This window comes from Callospermophilus lateralis, unplaced genomic scaffold (assembly GCF_048772815.1).
Source record: "Callospermophilus lateralis isolate mCalLat2 unplaced genomic scaffold, mCalLat2.hap1 Scaffold_1576, whole genome shotgun sequence".
Lineage (NCBI taxonomy): Eukaryota > Metazoa > Chordata > Mammalia > Rodentia > Sciuridae > Callospermophilus > Callospermophilus lateralis.
The window spans coordinates 42,247-48,755 of record NW_027512681.1 but is presented as its reverse complement, the minus strand read 5'-3'; the positions used below and the strand labels follow the sequence as shown (position 1 = coordinate 48,755).

Below are 6,509 nucleotides of genomic sequence, written 5' to 3'. Positions count from 1 at the left end.
GGTGGCGGTGGCGGTGTGGTCAGGTACGTGTCTCGCGGCCGCGGACTGCGCGCGGTCTCTAGTCCTACGTCCCGCATCTGCCCCGCTCGCTGTGCGGGGGAGCTGGAGTCTGGAGAACCGCGCGCGTGGCGGCCCGGCTGGAGGCTGACCGCGAGAGAAGCGGCGCCGCCAGAGGACTCCGTTCGGGGTCCTCTGCCCGCAGCCTCGGCTTCCTGCAGTAGTAGCGCCTCTTAGCGGGCGCTCAGCAAGCGCTGCAGAGACCGATTCCTGCCCGCAGGGTGGGTGCGAAGCCCCCTCTCGGTTCTGCCGCCCTGGGCCCTTGCGGGGTGCGGTCCCCCACAGTTGTAGCGAGCGCAGGTGGAGCGCGCACCACTTGCGGGAGTGAACCTGAGCTTTCTTGGCTGTTTCCCTCAAAAGGGGGACGGTCACAGTCCACGCCTACCTCCTTCAAACAGGTCCTAGTCCCTGCTGGACCTTCCCGTCAAACCATTCACCATACGGAATTGTAGCCAGCGTAATATTTTTAAAAAGGTAAATCGAGTCAAGTTACTCCCCTTTAATATTGAAGTTCAGTTATTAGCATAAGATGTAGTGTCTTTAACATGCCTTCTTCCCCCACTCCTTTCATCCCAGACCATTATCTTTCTTGCATAAATCCTTCTTCTGATCCTGCAGTTCTATGACCCTGTTCTTACCTTCCACCCTTTGCCGGTTGGGTTCCCTCTCCCCAGAATGCTCTTCACTTCATGTTTTAGCTGTCTGCGTCCGTTTTATCCTCCGGGTCCCACTCATTTCTTCAGAGACTGTTCCTAAGTAAGGTCATCCCTGTAAAATGTGAAGAGTGTGTGAAATCACCTTAGCTAATTAAATTTTTATGTTGTTAATCTCTCTTCCACTCTAGAAGCAAACTCTCCCAGGACAAAAACTGTATATTGTTGTTTTCTTATTCCCAGTGCTCAGTACACAGTATCTGTTCAATAAGCGTGTACTATGTCAATGAATTGGGGTAGGTAAGCACAATGCTTATTTCACAGCTGAGGAAAACGAGGCTCAGCCTTTATCCAATCTGCCCGCTGCACATGAACCACATAGTTTAAGAATTCAAAAGAAAGTAGATCTTACATTCTGAGTAAATTTTCCTGAGATGGCTCTTTTGTTTTTAATAGTCACACAACTGTAGCCACTAAAGTTATTCTTTGAAAGTGAGTTTTGACACCTTAGATACTCCTAGCTAGCAATCCTTTAGAATCTAGAACTCTAGGGGATCCTACATTTAAAAAACAATAAGTAAATAAAAACAAGTTAACTAATATGTCTAAGCCGCTTTATGTAGAAGTTAAACAGCAGATCATTCTGGATGTCTTTCTTGGAGAACCTGGCATTCAGACCAAGTTAACTGTAACAATATACTTCTAACAATTTTAGTTGTCTCATTTACTTAACCTTGCAGATTAGAAATAGTTCATGAAAATATCTACACTGAGTCTTCACAACCCCCTAGAAGATAATAAAATAGTAGAAATTAACAGAAAACTTTTAGAAAGCAGATATGAGGCTCAAGAGACCTAGACAGAGTCTAGGGTGTCACTTATTACAGGAGCCAGTGGCCCCATCCAAATTGAAAAAGTTGGGTGAGAAATTGGAAAAATGATAGGCACTTTAAATTTTTTTTTTACTTTGAAGTATGAATGTATATTCATTTGAAAATCTTTTGATGTAGACCCAAGGCTTTTTGGGTTTCGTTTTTGTTAAGGAATTGTCTATGTTATATCAACAGAGTAACCACCATCTGTCCTGGTTTACATAATACAACCTACTCAGCCTCTTTCAAACAGCAAAAACTTGAAGGTACCTAACAATCTGAGCACCAACTTGAATTTTATGATTTTTTTCCTCTGGGTTTTGTACTTTGTTAGAAGTGTCACACCACAGAGCTGTCTTTAGTCATTCAGGAAATCTACTTAGCCCTTTACCATTGAATTGACCACACTTTATAGGTAATACCAAAAATACATGTTTCACATATTTTCGTTTTCTGGGAATAAGAAAGTGAAATTAGACTAATAGTGATTTAGAAAATAATGTTTTGCTTCAGTACAAATTCTTCTATAGGTTTTATTAGTTGGATTTATGGCATGGCTGTGAGATAATTATCTCATTAGTTGGGTCCTCATGGTAAGTATAGATAATACACCAACAAAAGTGGTCATTGGCATTCCTTTTGAAGACTTTGCTATGCTTATGCTAAGTGGCTTATCTTTGGGAAAGTAAGACTTAAATGATGACAGAGGTCCCATGGGTACCTGTTCTTGAGTGAATTCCAATTTGACCTTAAAACTTTGAGCAGTCAGAATTATTCTTAAAATTCCTTAAATTGGCCTTAACCCCAAGCACCCAGTGAGTAGAAGTTTCAGAGTTAAGAATGAACATTTTGTTTTATTTTGGAATTTGGCTCCAACCCCCTTTCCTGGGGGATCTAAACAAGGTCTGGATTCTAAGACAAGGGTGGAGGAGGAGATAGTGACTAGGATTTTTGCTATTGTCAACTTCCTGTAGCAATTCTGTTAACATTTACGTGGCTTAACCTCTGAGAGGTGTCATAACTGCTGCTTGTTGCAGAAGCTCATCTGATAAGGAATTTGAGAGCAGCGAAGTCATTTTGCCAATGGCGTGGTGAATGGGAAATGATATTTCTGCCTTTCTGTTCCAGAAGCATGTCTCAGGAAGGCAGTTACGGGAGGTGGACCATATCCAGTAGCGATGAAAGTGAGGATGAGAAGCCCAAACTGGACAAGCCATCAACATCCTCTCTCTACCATGCTGGGCAGGGAACATCCAGTGAGCCACGGTTCAACTGTTCCGAAGCTCGAAAAGCTGCTCACAGAAGGCAGACATCACCTGTGCAATTCAGCAGTGCAGATTTGGCTCCACCTCCCAAAAAGCAGAAAAGTGGTTCCCAAGAAGAGCTAGGCTGGTGTCTCTCCATCAGTGATGCTGAACTGCAACCAGAAACTCAGAAGAAGCAGGCGGAGAATATGGAGTCAAAGAGGAAAAAGACCTCTCCTCTCCCAAAGATAGTGCTGCCCAGATAACTGGAAACCATGGCCTTCCTGCCAGCCACAGGCACAAAAGAGAGGAAGATGAGTATGAGACCTCAGGGGAAGGCCAAGACATTTGGGACATGCTAGACAAAGGGAACCCCTTCCAGTTCTATTTCACTAGATTTAAGCCCAAGTACAACTCCAAAGCCCTCCACATCAAGGGTAAGAATGCGGACATCAGGAGCTGTGGAGTTGGCCTTGTCAGTGTTCTCAGTGAACCAAGGAGGCAGCCTGGAATGATCTCCAGGAACCCTCCTTTGTGGTCCTAACTACTCTAGGGAAAAAAAAAATTTTTGACAAGTATGGCTGTAGGCTGGGGATTCGGGGAAATTGAAGCAAATGCATGATGTGACCAGCACAGTATATTTATACAGCAGATGTATACAGTAAGCATAATTCCCCTTCATTAAGGTTAACTTTTTTCTGGTTCATATTCAAGAATAGATTACGTTCACTGTCAGTAATTTTTTTATTTGTCAAATATATAATTGCATATTCAATTTCTTCTGGGTGATATATAATTGTTGATGGATTTAATTCCATACTGTAGCAAATTGGATTCTACAGATTTTCATTTTCAGAATCTTTTATCTAGGTACTTTGAAGAGATAAGATAGTTGTCAGTGTTTTTATCTTGTTTGAGAGAGAGCAACACAGGAAATGGGGAACTCTGCAAAGCTTGGGTTCCATAATAAAAATGAAAAAGACTGACTGTGAGCACCAAGATCTTGTGTGGGTGGGTGACATCATGAGAGGAACTCTGCCTTTATTGTAACCCCACAGTAACTTTATGAGTAGGTGGTCCAGAGTAGATGGTCCAGCAGCAACGATGAACTATAACTGGACAGGTGATGGATCTGCAGTTTAGAAAAACTAAGAACTGTCTGAGATCACAAAGCTGGTAATAGTAAAGCTATGATTCAAATCCAGGCATTCAGGACCCAAGTCCCTGCTAATAGATACACCATGCTGACACATGCCATCACTGGAGGTTGTCTAGAAGGTCTCATAGAAGAGGGGGCATCAGTGGCCTGGCCCTTGAAAGATACTTAGGGTTTGGGAAAAAGGGGCTAGGCATACAGCTCATGGATAGAGTGCTCACCCATTCTGCATATGGCTCCAGGTTCGCTCCTCAGCACCAACAGTTTAGAAGGTGGAGGTGTTGGGTGGAGGCGGGCAAGGATGTATCACAGGTTCTTTTAATTGTGCAGCTCTCCCAGTAAGCTAGTAACTTTCTTAATCCATTAAGTCTCAAGTTTTCAATTCTATGTAGGACGATGGAACATAATTGGTTAAGAATATTTTCATGTTCTTTCAAAGTCTTTGTATCCCAGCAGGTAGCTCAATGTCTAGAAGACAGAAGTCACTAAGTGAATGTCAGATAAGTGAATGAGCCCACTCTTAGTCCTCAGAGGCCACCTGGGGGTGAGAGCAAACTGGAGCCAGATGTCCCGGGTCAAACCTGGACTCTGCCTTTTCCTAACTGTGTGGCCCTGGGCAGCCTCCTATGGAGACTGCTCTTCCACAGAATAGGAATATCAGACCCTCCCTCAAAATGACTGGGAGGAAGGAGTTAATACACCGAAAATACCAAAAATGGTGCCTGGCGTCTAGGAAGCCCTGTGCAGGTGCAGCTGTTAGGATCGAAGACAGTGACGATCCTGGTGTAGTTCATGAGATAAAGTAAAGCTTGAGTGAGTGCCACGTGGAGTCTCATAAAGTGACCAGAGCACCACAGATATGAGTTTAGAATGCTGGGAACCAAGAGCTCTCAGGCTTCGGAGGGAGGCAGTGGGGACTCGGGTGACTACTGGAAGGAGGTAGAGTCAGAAATCCTGGAAAGGACAGGTATGAGTGACTTCAAAAAATGGCCATTCATCTGGTATTTAAGTTGTAGATTTTAGTTTTGTATATATATAATATGTTTATATATATATATTAAATAGCATAGGGAAATTTTTCTTGGATTTTACAAAACATTAAAACCTAGCTTTATAATAACTTTTCACTTAACTGTTTTCTGAACCAAATGTTGGTCAGTGACTGTCAAATAATTGTTATAACTAGAGGATTTTTATCTGAATACAAATTATATTTATGTTTTTGTCTTTATAGATATTTTGTCTCCTCTATTTGGGACACTTGTTTCTTCAGCTCAGGTGAGTTTGTGGGTAAAAAAAAGACAAATAACTATAAGAAAATATGAGAGGTGGGGACACATGTCAGTCCTATCCAGATCCCTAAGATAGTAAGTTCCTTGAAGCTGGCCTCCCACAGCAAGTTTTAGAATGTGTGGCCATGGACATAGAATACATCATGTGACTGTCACTCTCAGCAAATCATTTGACTCTTGATCAGGCCACAAATTCACTTTGGACTGTCCAGCCTTAAAGACTTCTCTTTTGGACACTGATGATCACATGGGACTCATGCAGCCTTCTGGGAAGGTGTGGTGGAGCCAGTGCAAGTTTGATTTGATTTGGAAAAAGCAAAATTCCCTGCATCTACCAAAAAGAAGTGAGTAGAAGTTAGGAGTTCGCTATATGTTCCATTAGATTTGATCTATAATCTAGAGGATTAGTCTTAGCTGTGTGTAATAGAACACCCAAAGTAACAGTTTAAGTCAACTGAAGAAGTCCAGATGATAGGTATCTGTGGTCTGCATTGGAGCCTTGTGGTTTTCCCTGGACTTACCCATCTACTTTTCTGTCTGTCTGACCCACTATGCTGGTGTATGGCTTCAATCTTCAGAGTCACCTTGTGGTCCAGGATGCCAACCAGGGCTCCAGCTCAATTGTTTGTGTTCCAGGTAGCAGGAAGGAGGAGAAGGAAGAAAGGGTCTCTAGTTTATTGAGCAGGGCCCAGCTACAGGACAATAACCATCTCTAACAAGGCTGCACTGTGGCTTTTGGTTGGCATAACATTATCTTGCCTGGCATAACACCAGGGTTTTGATAGGAAGGAGGGAGGAGAAAAGTAGGCTGCCCTAGGCTCTTCTAGGCAGTGTGTCCCTGGGTGCTGCACAGGTGATTTTAGTTCCCCTCCCTTTGCTTCTCAAAAACTGACGTCAAATGTTACCCCTCGCAGTGTTGGCAGAGTGTAGGCTGTAATCCCTTTAGCACCTCTATGGGTTGAATTGTTCCCCAAAAAGATCTCTTGGTATCCTAAGCCTTAGTACCTCAGAAGGTGACTGTATTTGCAGGTAGTCTTCATTGGAGGTCATTAACCAAATTAAAATGATGTCATAAGAGTGCCCACTAATTCAGTGACTGGTGTCCTTATGAAAAGGGGAAATTTGGACATAGAGATGACTGTGAAGGCAAAAGAATGCCAGAGGTTCCAGAAGCCAGGGGAAAGTATGGAGCAGATTCTTCCTCACGGATCTCAGGAGGAACCAGCCCTGCAGAC

The 6,509-nt window shown here is 43.2% G+C and overlaps 1 pseudogene; it reads left to right on the top strand.

Annotated features, from left to right (window-relative positions):
• LOC143640265 (tyrosyl-DNA phosphodiesterase 1-like) lies at positions 1 to 5,990 on the top strand (annotated as a pseudogene).
• The last annotated feature ends 519 nt before the right edge of the window (positions 5,991 to 6,509 follow it).